Genomic DNA, 13,845 nt, shown 5'->3' with positions numbered 1-13,845 from the left:
AATTAGGAAGCTTGTTAGCATCATCAGGCTGTAGCTCTGTGCCCTGGTTGAGGGAAGGTGGATAAACCTGGGCAAAAGGTAACCAGTTCTCAGTCTCTTTGGATAATAGTCCAGTGTTTTTAAAGATCAACTCCTGCACTTCATTGTGGTGGCTGATTCTGGTATGCTGGAGGGGAAGGTTAATAATGCCCAGTGGGTCCATTAGCTTTAGCCAAGTCTTTCTTGATGTACTAAAATGGAGTGCAGCTGTCGTCCACAGTGGCTTTCTCCCTCTGCACATTAGTTAATGTCAGGGCTTTAACAGTAGAGCGCAAGAGGAAGGGTGTGTGTGTTGTATGTCCCCATCTGCCTTTTCCTTTGCCAGCTGAGAGTAATTTTTTTCTTTCCACTAAGGGAACTATGCCTTGATGATAAGAAGCCTGACCTATAAACTGGAAAACCTGGATTCTGGAACTAGCACCACCTCTGATTGCTCTGTGACCTTGGATGTATTAACTAGATTTTCTGGTCCTTTATGTCCTTTTCTGAAAAATAGGATATCCTGATCTTCCCATCTCACAGGGTTGTTGAATATCTAATGAGCTAATATAACTGGCCATGCTTTGGGAACTGATTAGTGCTTTATGGGTAGAAGAGATAATTATTATGCCCAACAAGTTCAGGTTAGAGATCCTGTGCATTTTTTTCTCACAGCTGCCAAACCACAGTTAATGAGACTAACAATCCTTGTTGTTTTCTTAAAACCAAAAATATAAATTAAATAACTGCATATTTTATAGAAATATTAACTGAATTGTAGTTCAATCGTTTCCAAAGGGCAAAAGAAGGAAAATTCTCCACAATAAAAAGCACAGGGGAATTTATTCTGTTGCAAACGGATCACTTTCAGAAATAAAAACACATTTCAGAACTGACCAGTAGATGTCAGTATTTGACCAGCACAGAGCTATTCGTGGAGGCTCCCGCAGTAGCGTCTGGCTCTGTTTCAGCTTTCAAGTTTCTCTGCAAAGGAGAGGGAGTTTGTGTAACTGAAGCAAAGAATTTGCTTTCTCACTTCTCGCCCCATCTTGCGGAAAACAGCCCCATGCTCTGGGTAAGTCAACGTTATCTTCACTTTCAGTGATTCCCTTTATAGATCTGCAGTCTGCTGAGAAGTTTAAAAGACAAAATTAAACGTGTGCTTAGCTCCGTGTAGGCCACAGACTTGTTTTTCTTCACAAAGGTGCTTTTCTTTCTCCAGACCAGCCTTCCTAGCCTACCCTGTGTGTAATATTAATCAAATATAACAAAGAAATACTGCTCTTTGGGGCCGGGAAATACTGCTTTTCGGGGTCCAGGTTCCAAAGCTCCCAAAAAAGGTCTTTATTTTTTGTTACAGAGTGACACTTGCTCTGATTTCAGCTCATTTTCTAAAAATGGCAGCTACTTGATGTGTCATTTTAAAAAAGAAAATGTGGTCACTTTGTAGCTGTGATAAACAGCCTTTCAGTCCTCTTTCTTTTTACACTTTCACTGGAAGGCTTGAAAAGAGGCGATGTAATTAGGTTCCAGTTGTTTCTGTTGAACTCAGAGATGCTCACCTTTCCTTGGGGGAAGATGAATTCCTGTTATGTTGGTTTCTTATCACATCCTGGATTAGGGAGGAAATGTGCAGCAAATTCAGACTAAAGCTAGTGATAAGATCAACTTAGCTCTTTGAAAAGGCCACCTGCTTTGGGATTTTGGAATTCAGACTTGCAGGCTTCTACTCTTGAACAATTCTCAACAGTGGGGTAGTCAATTTTTTTGTGCCCCTCCTCCCCTTTATAGGTAGCCAGCTCAGAAGCATCTAGAAAACATTTTGTGGAGTAATTTGAAATTGCAACATTCCCTCCTTGGTTTGCTCTTATCCTTTTTGTCCTGCATTTGGCCAAAAGGAATAAAATGGTTTAGTAACACAAAGTCAAAAGTGGCTTTAAACTTTGGCTGCACTTCCCGGAGACCAGCGGAGGGTGTCTGGATGTGACGGCACCTAGCAATGTGGAGCAGTGCCCTGCCGCAGCATCCTTAGTGGCCGCTGGCTAGGAGCTGGCCTTGTCCTGGGGAATGAGTCATCAGACATAAGCAGCTTGCTCTTGGAAGCAGGCTTGGTGTTGGTTTCAAGGTTCTGCTGGATTTGATGCCTGTCTGTTCCCGCTGCACTGTGCCTCAGCTTCCCTGGGGCTCATCAGCAATGTTCAGAGTGTTGGAGGAAGAAAGGCCCCTCATCCTTCTGCAGGCTAATTTTCCATCACTTTCCCATTCCCCAACTTGTTCCTGAAACCTTACCCCTTCCCAACTCCTGAAGGACTTTGTTCCCATACACAGCAGCCTCCAGTCTGGCATCACCAATCTGTTTCTCCTGCTGCTTCCCCTCTGCCTTTCTAGAATGAGAGGGTTAAGGGCAATAGTCTTGGAGTCAGATATACCTCAGCCACTTGCTACCTAACATGAGGAAGTTCCCGTATTTCTTTGAACCTCAGTTTCTTGTTAATAGTACCTACCTTTGCCATGTTTTGTGAGGATTAAATGAGATAATATATGTAAAGCAAGTATCACTTTTAGGAGTTAGATAATCCATAGCTTCTGTTGTTTATTTTATTATCATGACTGTTCTACTAATTGTCTGCCTGCTTTCCTTTCTGTCCCCTCCCTTCAGTTCAATATTTCTAATGGTTGGGTTATCCTGACATTTACTCTTGGACACTCACTATCCAGCCCTCTTGTTTTGGCAATTATATTTTAAATTTTGAAGCTTTGTCTTGTTCCCTGTTCATTGTTTGTAGTATCCTGTCCATATTTAATAGATGCAAAGGTCATCTCACATCACTCTGAAGAAAATAATTAGAATTTTTAAAAATTCTTTTTTGTTCCCAGAATTATCTGTATTTCAAGGTCTTTTTATTTTTCCTGTTTGTTCATTCCTGTTTGCTCAATTATTTTTCCTTCTCTGATGACTGAAATTTCATGTGGTTTTTTTTCTAGGCCCTGTTCAAATACCACACCCTCTATAATGTCATCTGTAATCCCCCAAATTGGAAGCGAATCATCCTTTTCTCCTTCTATAATCCTTGGTTGGCACCATTTTATTATATAGTACCATATTTGTATAGCTGACTACTTTTTTCTGTGACTCAGTTTTACTCTCTACTTGGAGTATAAATTCCCGGGTGTCAAGGACTGTGCTATATACATGCTTACCTCCCTGTGGATGTTTAGTACTGGGCCCCCTGCCTATAGGGGGACATGGTGATTTTGCTGGGCACCACAGCAGTGTGAGAATCAGGTAAGAGTTAAGTTAAGAATGTCCTGTTAGATCAGGGATTGCAGTAGTTGATGGAGGAAGTGGTAGATGTTTTCTAGAAATCTTTGCAAGTGGCTGGGTCCTGCTGGGACTGAGATGAGTGAAGTAGAGACTGACCTGAGGTGAGAGCATGGTCAGAATGAATGGTTGTGGTTCTGTAAGGACAATGGCTATATGTCCTGTGAGACTGCATTGCTGGGGTGCCCTGTCCCCCTGTAGCAAATGGCCAATGGCTTCAAACTATGTGTGTGTCAGCAGCGGCCTGACTGCATAAGGTCTCAGTGGCAGGTTTGTACTGCATCAAGGTTTCTTGAGAGGGGATTAACACATATGTGAATGTTTTAACCCAAACTGCCCAGTGGGAAATCCTTCACAACAAACATCACAGTACAAATTACTTTTTTTTCTGCCTCAGGCCCGTCAATCTCATACTGACAACACAATGCAAGGACAAGGCCTAACTGATGCAGCTATAAGGACATAATGAGCCATTTTCAGAGTTAAGACAGTTTGGATTACCACAGTTTATTTAACCATTCACCTACTGAAGGACATCGTGGCTACTTCCAAGTTTTGGAGATTATGAATAAAGCTGCTATAGCCTTCTGTGTGCAGGTTTTTATGTGGAGAGGTTTTCAACTCCTTTGGGCAAATACCAAGGAGCACAATTGCTGAGTTGTATGGTAAGAGTATGCTTTGTTTTATAAGAAACTGCCTGTCTTCCAGAGCGGCTGAACTATATTGCATTCCCACCAGCAATGAGTGGGAGTTTCTGCTGCTCCACATCCTCACCAGCATTTTGTGTTGTCAGTGTTCTGGATTTTGACCATTCTAATAGGTGTGTAGTTTTATCTCATTGTAGGTTTAATTTGCATTTCTCTGATGACATGATGTGGAGCATCTTTTCATATGCTGAGCAGTATCTGCTTAATGAACTCATGGGGGCATCCAATTATGTTGAAGCTAAGAATAGGGACTCATTCCTTCATCTATCCATTAATTCGTTTATTCAGCATGTATTTACTGAGTGTTTCTTATGGACCAGGCACCATTCTAGGCCCATATGAGAACAAAACTATTCTTGAAATTCTCATGAAATTCTGATTGGTGGTAGGGAGGGGAGAAAACATTGAACAAGTAAATAAAAATAATCAGATGAAATCAGATACTAACAAGTGTTATAGCGAAAAATAAGTTGATGATGTGCTAGAGTAGACATATGCTAGATAAGAAGGGCCTGCCTGAGAAGGCGGCATGTGATTTACGTAAATCTCAGGAGGAATGGCATTCTAGGCAGAAGGAATGGCTAGTACTGAGGCAGTGGGCTGGGACTCAGCACTCTAAGAGGAGCAAATATGAATAAAGCCATGGTAGCTCAGACAGTCTTCATGAAAGGCTGTGATGTTGGGTTTTGAAGTGGGAGGAGGTGGCACTGTGAGGACTTCTTAACTGGACTTCCTTTCATCAACATCCCTCCAAACATAAGGACTCAGACAATTGGCAGGCCCCTTGACCAGATACAGAGGAAACTGAAAGTGAGGCTTTCCATCGCTGACACCCATTGTGATGTTCCGGAGTTGTCATGATGATTGTGAATGATTATGAATTTGTTTTTAGGAGACAGGAAAACATGACTTTGTTCCCCTCCCTCCATCTCTCTTTCTCTGTCTCCTTCTCTTTTCTCTATACACACTTAGTAAAAGAATTTGACAGATTAATTCACACTAAAATGTCCATGGCTGTATGTAATCCCTCTCAAGAGTATTTGCCTTTTTAAAAAAAGACTTGGGGGTGGGGGTGGAAAGTAACAAATACAGGAATGAATAAATGAAATGATTGAGCCTCTGATGTTGGAATTTCAAACCCTGGGCTAGCTGTAGCTAGATAAAGGAGAAATCCCTTTTAAGTCTATTAACATCTCTCATCTACATTTTCTAGATTCATGATGTCACATGTCTGCACTTCTGTCTAGACTCCTTGCTAACATGCCGTGCCTGTCCCAGATCTGGAGGTGGTTCTAGATGTGTGCACAACAGCCTCTGGGGTCCATCCACATTTTCCATCTGCTGATGGAACCCATTTTCTTGAATCTTGGTTTTCTGCCTAAAGACAGGAACAATTTCTGCCCCAGCCCCTCACCCTCCATGAGCTTGGAAGGCTGACAGAGAATATTAAGATCATTGCCATCAAGTTTTTATCTGCTGTAAGCAAAAACAGGAAACCAAGAAATAAAGGCACAGCTCAGTAATAGCTTCTGAGTGAGTAACATGGGAGAAGTTTTTCTTAAATCCTCTTTCCCATGTACCTTCCCACCCACATGTTCTTAGTCAGATTTATTTTTTGCATATCAGTTTCTGAGGATGACAAGAAACTTGCCCTTTTCTTAACTATGGTTTTCAGAAGCAGATTATGCTGCATTTAGTTGAGACCTCTTATCAAACCCTTGGAATAAATAATACCCTGGGCTCAGGGAGTGGGTGTTGAATAGAGATTTTATGACTCATAATTGAATGTCAAAATAGCCACTGCTGATGTGTGGGTCTCTTATCAATTCTAGAAATGACACTGGATAAAGCAATTCTTTCCTCCTATATTGAAATGCTGAGGTTGAGGGAAAGTTCTAACAAGGCCGTTCCGCATCTCTTGAAACTTAAAAGTCCCACATTGAATGGTGGCCTTTTTCAAAGGTGACTAGGGTTTAGCCTGACAAGGCAGCTGTCCTCAGAGGAGGGGACCAGAGCATTTCTCCAGGGTATGGCAAGCCCAGGACCTAAGCTCCCAGGATGAAAGGAGAGAAAGATTGGCATTTCCCTGGCCTGTGCCTTGAGGTGCTCGTTCCCAAAGGAGGACAGGGTCAGGGTTGTGTGCTTTTCCTAGAGTAGACTGAGAGATCACTGCTAATACCAGGCACTTAGGGAACATCTCCAGGGCGCATGCCTTTGCTGTCTTTCTTCCCTGCTAGAGGAAATAAGTGTAATTCTCTCAGTAGGCCTGTGGGTCTGAGGACAGCCTCACCTTGAGCTGAGCCCCTTCTCTTGGCATGTTGTCTCAACTTGAACACTTCAGCATAGACCCCAAGTGCAGTCTTCTCATTAGTGATTGTTCTGTGGCAATGAGGTTCTGTGACATGCCTCTTGGACTTTAGTGTTCATGTAGATACTATTTGAACAACACATACTCATTAATATCTACTGTGTTCATGAAACAGAGTGGACTACTTGAAAACAATATGAAATATATTCCTGCTTCTCATGGGTTCAAGAGCCAGTTGGGGAGACTTAAAAACATGGAATAAGTAGAGAAAAATACAGGTCAGCATAAAATGGGGTGCTAGATTGTGTGATTCAGAGTCTAGGGCTTCACAGGTAAGAGGAGGGAGAAGTAATGTGGGCTGGCAAGGCTAAGAGAGTCTTCCTGGAGGATGCAGGGTTTAAAGCATGAGTTGGTTGGGAGAAGAGAAGTTAAGTGCATTTGAGGCAGAAGGGCCAGCAAAGGTATGGAGACAGGAGATACACGCAGTACATGATGTACTGCGGTGTACATAGGTATGGGGGGCAGTCAGTGATGGTCCTGCAAGACTGCTCTTTCTGAAGTGGTGTGTTCTTGTTGAGGAGTTATGGGACTGTAGGGCTGGATGGGCATGTGGGGCCAGCCAATGAGCATCTCAGAGGCCAGGAAAGATTTGATTTGAACTGTTTTCTTTATGTTCCTTGTTTGCAAGGGATAGAGACTCTTCAGTTATCTTAAGGGGTAAAGGATATGGTAAAAGAACTATAAGGAGAAAGAGATTTTAGGCAACTCAAAGTTCAGGAAGCAGAGTGCAGTGGGAGTCACAGGAACTGGACCTAGACGCATGGCAGCTGCAGGGTTCAGCAGCAAGACTCTGAGACTTCTCACTCCAGTGTTCTACCATTAACCGGGCTCGGGTCTATTCCTCCTCACTACTGCCTGAATTTCCCCCTTGGCTCAGGTTATCTTTCCTATAGTTCCCAGTTTCTGTTTTACTCATCATTTCAGCTTCCTTATAATTTTGGTTTATATGGCCCATCAAGGCTCCACTTTTCTACTTTTTCCTTACAGTTCTGACTCTTCCTCATGACTTCACTCTAGGCATCCTTTTGACTTCAGCTCTTGCCTCTCTATCTCTTTCCCTCCCTTCCCCCTTCCCCTCTACCTCTAGTATTTTTAGGTAAAATTCCTGAGAGAGAATTTGATTGCCCTAGTTCATATTTTTATACCAGGCTCTGTTTCAAGTCACTGGCCAGAGTAAATATTGGCAGCCCTTGGGCCAGGGGCCTATCCTTGGTTCTTTCAGCTGGGGCTGGGGGAGAGGAGGTGACAAGTCAGAAAACCCATATAAGAGATTGGCCATGGAGGGAGTGACGGATCCTGGATGTGGGTTCTGCCAGGGAAATTGGAGAACAAAAAGTGAATATAACTGACATTTCAAAGAAAAAGTTGGTGGAAATCAGTATCTTGCTGGCTCCAGGGTCTGGGAAAGAGAGGGAAATTAATGATAAATCCCACAATTTCAGATCTGGGGGAGTACAATAATAAGGTAAGGAATAAGAGAGGTGGGACAAGGAGTTAGTTTAGGGGGGGAGACAGTGACTTCCATTTTTGCCATGTGGAGTATGAGTCAACAGTGGCCTCTACCGGACATCTTCATTGCGTCCTTTGTTTGGTGACCTCCTTTCTTTCATAACTGGGACACCCAGTTAGAGCAGAGCACTGAGGGGCTCTGGTGATTTAAGCTGGGGGCTAGAAAGTGTGTAGAGAGCTGCTTTGAAAAGGTCTAGGTTACTCTTTTTCTCCTTCACCCTCAAATAGCTAATTGGCCCCATGGAGCAATGATTTCTGCCAGGAGGGCAATAAGGAAGGCAGATGTGAGGAGACCTGCTCAGTCCTGTATGAAACCTGATTCTGTTTTGGTTGCTGGTTTCTAACTCTTCAGAAGAAAGAAAATGAGTAAGGACATAAAGAAATAAGGTGAAGAAATGGAGAAACAGCCTTGAGCAAGTTAGAAATAAGCTAAATATTCCCAGCTAGTCCATACCCATTTTGAGAAAAGCAGTTCAGAGGAACATGCCAAGTAGAGAGCACACAAGCATTTGGTGGAGACCCAAGTAGAACTATCTTTAGATCAGAGAGACTTTATAAGAAGGATACCTGGTAGTTAACAGGCTTGGAGAAAACGCTGAACAACCAGGCCTGGGGAAGGACAGGAACTAGGACATTCTGTGTTGGGCTTAGGGACCAAAGCTAGAGGCTCAAAAGCTGTCAGGATGCTCTCTTGGCTTATCTCTGCTTTCCTCTCTGTGTTGGCTTCATTCTCCTGTACTGAAGACAGGATTCTCCATATGGTGGTAGCTTTGGCTGCTGCTAGCTCTGAGCTCATGTACTCACATCTCTTTGACCAGAGAGGCAGGGGTCCTTCCTTGCTAGCTGGAGTCTAGGAAACCTGGGGAAAAGCTCCAATTGATTTGCACCAACTAATCTTCATGGCCAGGAATATGGGGCCCTATCAGTGGCCAGTTTTGGAGCAAGTGTTCACTTCTCAGCCCATTCCTATGGCTGGGGATACTGAATCATGTAAACAATTTGGGCCACCTCCCTAGAGCTGGAGGGGAGAAGTGGTTCACCAAAAGAAGGGAGGGGAGAGGCAACGCAGATAGGTCCAGTGGGGTATCTTTGTGAACCAGTTTGTCACCTAATTTGTGTTTTTCCATTGTAGTTTAGTAACTTGATGTGATGGAATAAAACGCTAAGGTCAGAAGGCTCACACAGAAGCAGAATGTACGCCTTTTCAGGATTGTCACTTGCTTCCCCTACCCCATTGTCTGCTCTACCCCTTCCCTCCATGTGCTATGCTCCAGTTGTGCTGAAATTACTTCAACTCATTTAAAGCACTGTGTTCTTGCTGCTGTTCCTTCAGCTCTACTTCAACTTTCAGGTTTCGTTTTGGGAAACGCTTTCTTTGGGAAAACTTGACTATCTACCCTAACCTTCAAATGTGGGTCAGGTGCTCCTTTCATGTGATCTTATTGCACCCTGCACTACTTCCTAAATTTGTAATTATTGCTTTGGTACTTGTGTATCTCTCCCACTTAAATGCAAGCTCCGTGTCTTTAATCACTACTCTATCTCTAATGCCTAGCAATGTGTCAGACATGTTGATGCTTAATGAATATGTGCTGAACAAAATAATGAATGAATGAGAGTTTCTAGGCTCAAGTGCCCCAAAAAGATCCCAGGACAGTCCAGAAGCTACTAAGAAAGAGTATGGCCTTTCTTCAGTTGTCTTTTCTGAAATAAATAAAAGGAAGAAAGGAAAAGAAGAAAGTGGTTAGGTAAATGGAACTAATTATAGCATTTCAATAAAAGCAAAGGTACTTGCTTTGTACTTATGAGCTTCTAATTCTTTTAGTTTTTGTTTTCACTAAGTAATAGCTTATAATTAAAAGCAAGGGTTAAACAAAATATTTATATTTTCTTGATAAATTAATAAATTAATAATACATTTTCCTAATAAGATAATTATATCACTATTAGAAAGTGATATGCCTGTGGGTAAATTGTGTTATAACCCTTCTTTTGTTAGATTTCCACATCTGAAGAGAGCTTATGCATTGGGTCTACATTAGCCTAGGCACCAGTTTTTATTTTGTGGCAGTCAAATGATGCATCTGAAATGACAATATATTGAAGTGCTGTCCCCAGACTAGCTATGTCAGGGGTGGGGAGAAGCTTATTAGCACACTGATCCCAACACCCTGTAGACACTGACTCTGAGACTCTGGGGATGCGGCCCAGCAGTCTGTGTGCAGCAAGTCCTTTAGGCGATTCTGATGCAGGCTCAGGTTTGAGAACTACTGGACTAGGAGGAGTGAAGCAGTTGCCACGGGGCAATCATTATGGCCCTTTCCCAAATTAAGAGATGGGTTGTCAGATAAGAGACCTTTTTGTTACAGCTATCCTGGTCTTGTTGGGAAGATAATAATAGCCTGACACAAATTTGATGGACTGAGCAATGTTTGGGATTTGCTTGCAGGGAGCTGCCAGTGTCAGTGTGTCAGCACACGTGGCTTTCTCAGGGCTCTGCGTCACCACCCCCTGATGGGGTTTGCTGGGTGGAAGTGAGATTACCTATGTCAAGGGTTGTGTTTAACGTGTAAAGGAATTTGAAAAGAAAAAAATGTTCTGCACCTCCCCTAAAAGGCCAGGGGAAACCTCTGATTGTTTGACTGACTTTAAGCATCCTTTAGAAAGCTAGAAGACGTGTGTAGACACAGGCATCATTTCCAGAAAAGTCCCATAATGAGGACCGCTCCAAGCTGAGGAACTGTTGTTGAAGAGAAACATAAAGTTATTATTCCAGAAGTCGCCTTTTGCCAAGAGGCCTCTTTTCAAATTCTTTCTTGATTCCTGAATTTCTGTGTGTGTGTTCATTTTTTAACTGAAACATTCCAGCTTTAATTCCAAGTCTAGTACAATTGTAGCTGGCATTTTAAATTTAGTTAGGGAAAAATGAGGTAACACTTTAAGGTGCTCTCTAATGGTACTCTTGAAGCATTCTGGGGATCTCCCACAGTCTTTCAGGATTAAGGATAAGCAGTAGATAGAAATGCTAGGACATTCTAATAAATGGTAATAATAAAATAGCCCAGTATTATGAATCTCTGAAGCATCATTCCCCAAACTATATTATGTAAGGTATTCTACAAAATGTTATAACAGGATACAGTGGTTCTGCTAACAAAAACTAAAATACTAAAAAATGCTCATTGTTAAATAAGGTTGTAATGCTGCATACTATAAAGCCCTTTTAGAGTTTCATTATTCATTTTAAGGCTCTGATAAGTTCTACCATTAAGTCATTTGTTTAAATTTGTGTAATCTGTTTTTTTCCTAAACTTACTTAACCTCCTTCTGTTGATCAGCTTCTTCAAATGGAAACAAAATATGCCAGAGGGTCAACTAACCCAGACAGGTTTATTGAGCTCAGTGTGGTTTCTTTTCAGACAAACAAATCAGGAGGCAGTGGCTGACCTGGGAAGCTCCCCCTCTCAGAAGGTTTATGAGCCCAGATGCTTACACCGAATCTTCCTTAGCCCTTGGGGCCAGCTTGAAGGATATCCCATTACCCTCAGAAATGGCCTTGATTTCCAAACCATCCTAACAGTAAGTGACACTGAACTGTTGTAGAACTTTAAAAATATTCATTATTATTACACATAATCCTGTCAACTTTTATTTGAGGAAGGCATTATCATTCTATTTTTAGATGCCTAAAGAGGCTAACTACTTGCCCAAGGAGGTAGATGTAAGGGCTGGGAGTTACAATCTCTAGTTATGCTTTTGCATCAACACAATCTTGCTTCCCTGATGTGTATGTGTATCTGTCTGGTTAGATATGTAGAACTCTTTCCATTCCATCATGCTCTTTAAACTGTGTTTTGAGAAGCCCCTTCAGGTGCCCCTTAAGGTAGGACAAACAGGCACCCAAGAGAGGCTAGGGGAGGACCATCTGTTTTAAATAACAGAAGCTTTACCTTTATGTGTTTAACATAGCAGACTTGGGGATAAGTCTTCTTTAGAGGAAAATGTTCCTAAGCAAATTTTCAAACCAGCTGAAAGATTAATTTTCTAGTGCCTGGAGAGAGTAAAGCACGTACTTTCTCCAGATGACTAGACCTTTACATAGGCACCGTTTCACAGAGTATGGATACAAATCTAAGGACGCACTAAGGCCATTTTTGGTTCCTCAAGAGACTTAGTGGAGATAAAAGGTGGGTGGGAAGCCTCATAGGCAAAAAGGGGCATTAAAAGTTAAGTTTTCTCACCACTCCTGACGTGGTTTAGGGCAGTATGATAGAGGAGGAGGAGTTGGATCTTCATTCTGTTGCTATAAGGTGGAAAGACCTTCTTATCAGGACATCCTAGCAGGTTCAGCAGTGATAATACTGGTTGGGTGTGTGGCCTACTGCCTAACGTGGTCCCCACGAAACTTTTGCTTGCTTGATGTTCCCCATAACTACCATTATAGAGCCACATAGGTTTGGCCTGGGAGTAGCCCATCAGCAGCAGCCTGGAGGCCTGATCATATGCAGGGGTTGACCAGGTGTTTCAGGGATAGGGCTACACAGAAATTTAGGGGCTAGGCACCCCATGCAAAATTAGTTCACTAGTCCTTTCTCAAAAACAGTTGAAAGCTGACTAGGCATTTCCATTTCACACGTGGCACTGGTATCTTTGGTTGTAAATTTTATGTGTCCATTGGCTAGGCTGCCGTGTTCAGATAGACACCAGGCTACATGTTGCTGTGGAGGTATTTTGTAGATGTGATTAATAGCTACAATCAGTTGCCTTTAACTAAAATATATTACCCTTCATACTGTAGGTGGGCCTCATCCAATCAGCTGAAAGCCTTAAGAGCAAAAATGAAGGTTTCCTGGAGAGGAAGGAATCCTTCCTTAAGACTATAATATAGAAATTCTGTCTGAGTTTCCAGCTTGCTGGCCTGCCCTATAAATTTTGGATTCGCCAGCCTCCATAGTCATGTCAGCCAATTCCTTAAAATAAATGCCTTAATATATATATATATATATATATATATATATATATATATATATATATATATATATATATATATATATATATGTATTATGTATTGATGCAGTGTCTGAATTCAAACTGCTTTCATGCAGTCAGGTTTTATCAGCTTTATGTCTGAGACCTATAGGCTTTAACTACTCTAGGGAACAGTCTGGTGATGAAAAAGTTTATTATGACATGAGTTTTGTTTGGAAGTGCCTACATTCTCTTTAAAGGGGACTTTCCCAGGGATCCCTGCCAAACACTGCTGTATCACTTTCACATTTTTATATTGGAGAGACAAAACAATGGTGCTTGTCAGTGTTTTCCTAGCCTGATTCAGAGAAAACATCCCATAATTCCCATAATACTCTCTGGGGATTGACAGGGCAACTTGCTCTACCTGCATTATATGTATACTGCTTTTAACTGTATTTCAAAGAGCTTTTAGAGACACTATCTTGAATCTTTGATGTAGGTATGGCAGAGGCTATTGCTTTCTCTAAGTTTCTCCTTTCTTCTCCAGTAAAAACCCTCAATATTTTACTGAAGTAATTGGTATCCATAAGAAGACTGCTAGTCCTCCATGGAGTTAGGAGAGGCCTAGCTTGTTTTGGCAGTGTAGCACTGTGTTTAGGGCACACAGATTCTGAAGTCAGGCTATGTAGGGTTCAAATCTGTTTAATCTCTGACTAACTTTAATTTACCCCTCTGTGCCTCAGTTTCTGCATCTGTAAAATGATATCATAATTACCTACTATATTGAGTTTCTATGATGAATAAATGAGTTTATATTTGTAAAACCTTTAGAACAGTGCCTCACACATAGTAGACACTCTAGAAATACTAGCTATTATTTTTATTGTTATTTTGGCCAACAAGATGCAAGTGGAAGTGTTGTGTGAAATATCTAGGGGTGTTGTTAGAGG

At 41.8% G+C, this 13,845-nt stretch overlaps 1 long non-coding RNA gene across 1 annotated transcript in view; it reads left to right on the top strand.

Moving 5' to 3' along the window:
• Positions 1 to 995: 995 nt before the first annotated feature.
• Positions 996 to 13,845, top strand: part of LOC140847458 (uncharacterized) — a 91,313-nt gene continuing 78,463 nt past the window's right edge. Inside the window, exons 1-2 of the long non-coding RNA XR_012127476.1 lie at positions 996 to 1,093; positions 11,344 to 11,503. This is a non-coding gene — a long non-coding RNA (uncharacterized lncRNA). The remainder of the gene's footprint in view (positions 1,094 to 11,343; positions 11,504 to 13,845) is intronic.

This window comes from Manis javanica, chromosome X, assembly GCF_040802235.1.
Source record: "Manis javanica isolate MJ-LG chromosome X, MJ_LKY, whole genome shotgun sequence".
NCBI lineage: Eukaryota > Metazoa > Chordata > Mammalia > Pholidota > Manidae > Manis > Manis javanica.
This window is presented reverse-complemented; position numbering and strand designations above follow the sequence as displayed.